Genomic DNA, 2,416 nt, shown 5'->3' with positions numbered 1-2,416 from the left:
AATTGCAATGGGGGCATCTTTTTCATTTTTTCTATTTTTTTCTATTATTTTTTTTTCTTTCTTTCTTTTAAGCAGATAATGGAATTTTGAAACCATGAACTACTTTGTTGTGTTCTGTGGGTAATTTCTTTACGTTTTTATTGTAGTATATTGGGGAATGGGGGATGTTTTTTCTTTAATCGTTAATCAGTAAAAGATAATTCTGATCCAAATAAAAAAATAGTATGATCCAAATGGCTAGGTTTACCTAGTAGGAGTTAAGATTCTACAACCTAACTGACATCTTCCACCACATTGTCTTTTATTACCTTTGTAATAATTATGTTCTATCCTCTGTAGATTTGTTCCAAGATATGATTTCAACATGGCCTTGCTAACACTAGAACTGGCGTTTGTTAGTAAAAATGTCAACATAAGTGAACAGGTGTATATATTTAGCTGTTATTTAGTTCAATGAAATCTCTTACCTTTGCTGTTTTATATGGGACTGTTAGGGCTAAAATAAGTCCAATTCTTGCAGATTGATGTCGTTCTTTTAGCGCAGCAACTTCGGAAGAGATTTGCTAACCAGGCATTTTGATGTGATCTATTTAGTTTCAATATCGATTTGATTGATTAAAGTTTAGTTAGTCTTTAGATTTGTTGAATATGAATTATTGAATGTTGAGCTAATTATGTTTTTATGTGATTTGTAGTTGCCTAGTATTGGGATTACACATGTAACGATGGAATTAGATAAGTATATATGTGTACGAGAAACATCACCGCAAAATAGTGTTGTTATTATTGATATGAGTATGCCTAATTAGTCGTTGAGAAGGCCTATTACTGTTGATTCCGCTTTGATGAATCCTAATTATTTTCTTGGCAGACAAAGGGCAGAAAGTGACACTAGTGTTGTTGATGCTCCTGCTAAGGCTCAAAAGTTTGCTCAAAGGTACTACTATAAAGTGTTGCTTAATATATATGTTGGATTTTTTTCTGATAATTCTGTGTATTATTAGGTATACAGAGTTACTGGAGGACATAAAGAAAGATCCTGAAAGCCATGGCGGGCCTCCTGATTGTGTTGTGAGTAAAACTTGGTAGCTTTTAGGAGTATAAGGCTCAGTTGCTAAAGTTGTATTTTCTGGATTTTTGTAGCTTCTCTGCAGAATTTGCGAGCAAGTGCTTAGAGAGTTAGGATTTAGAGATGTATTCAAGAAAGTGAAGGTCAAAATTCTGTCTTTTGCATACTATAGCCCATTTTGTTTAATTCTAGAATTCTTTCTTTGAAAGGTGAGTAGTTCGAAATTGAACTATTACTTTTTTAATTACTTATGATCTTGTTGTCTTGGTAACTAGATCACATCATTTATGTTATTCATGGATACATTTTACATATAATCTAATAATTTATATGTTGTACTATTGATAAGAGTTGGGTGTTTTTTTTTCCTCTCTCGTGGATCAATGATAATTTTAGAAATTTTAAATTAGCATAATTGTTCTTTACAAGCTAGATAATGTTGTAGTAAACAAACATTGAAAGGTGCATCTTCTTCGACACAACGATTAATATTTTTTCAAAAGAAGTTGTAGCTGAGTTTAATTTCTCTGTAGGTGAAGGTTAGGGTGCATAGTCTCTTATTAGACAAGAAGTAAACTTGATTCTCTTGTGATGCAGTTGATGACTTGAAGCTTGATTCTCTTGTGGTTGGAAGCCGAGGTTTAGGAGTGCTGAAAAGGTTCTACTCTAAACTGTCTAAATGCTAGTAAACTTCATTTTTTTTTGTGAAATCATGCATGTGGAAGAGCATATTATGTTGCGACTACACGGTTAGTGAAAATTGTGTATATTGACTAATCAATAACTTCTTTTAGTGGTTCCTTAGCTTGTATTGACTATGGTCTAGTTGTAATGAATTTTTTTCTTTTTATGAAGGAAAAATACACATCACCGAAGATTTGTAGCTTCCAGCTTGGTCCAGGGTGTGTATGTTTTAGAGCGAGACCGCCAAGAGAATCGTCAAGGACCCCATGCTCTTGCTTCTTAGGATGTGATATTGAGTTGTTGTATAGGGATTATATTGAAATAGTATGTTGGTAGATTCTGCTATATCCATACATTTATATCTTTTAATTTACATGTTATTCATTTAGTGATATATATACTTAGTCAAATTTTGGTGATGGTTATTACTAAGATTTTCCTTGTGTATAATTGCTTGTCAAGTCTTAATTATATTATATGTTTGGGGTTTATGTGGTTGTATTTATGCAGGCGATTTCAGGGGAAAAAAAAAAATAAATATAAGAATGGAAACCAAAAACAAATTTTTTTTTAAAATAAATAATAATTTGTGACGCCTGACAGGTGTCAGTAAGCATTTAAAAAAAAAAAGACAAATTTATGATTACTGACGGTACTGAGGCG

At 32.2% G+C, this 2,416-nt stretch overlaps 1 long non-coding RNA gene across 1 annotated transcript; it reads left to right on the top strand.

Moving 5' to 3' along the window:
- The first annotated feature begins 868 nt into the window (after window positions 1-868).
- LOC147524235 (uncharacterized) lies at window positions 869-2,143 on the top strand. Its single transcript, XR_015196912.1, has 5 exons — window positions 869-937; window positions 1,005-1,071; window positions 1,144-1,212; window positions 1,667-1,727; window positions 1,925-2,143. It is a non-coding gene; the product is annotated as an uncharacterized LOC147524235 (long non-coding RNA).
- Window positions 2,144-2,416: the final 273 nt, after the last annotated feature.

Source organism: Coptis chinensis, chromosome 1, assembly GCF_015680905.1.
Source record: "Coptis chinensis isolate HL-2020 chromosome 1, ASM1568090v1, whole genome shotgun sequence".
NCBI classification, from domain to species: Eukaryota; Viridiplantae; Streptophyta; class Magnoliopsida; order Ranunculales; family Ranunculaceae; genus Coptis; species Coptis chinensis.
Note: the sequence above shows the minus strand (reverse complement) of the source record. Positions and strands in the feature narration are given on the sequence as shown.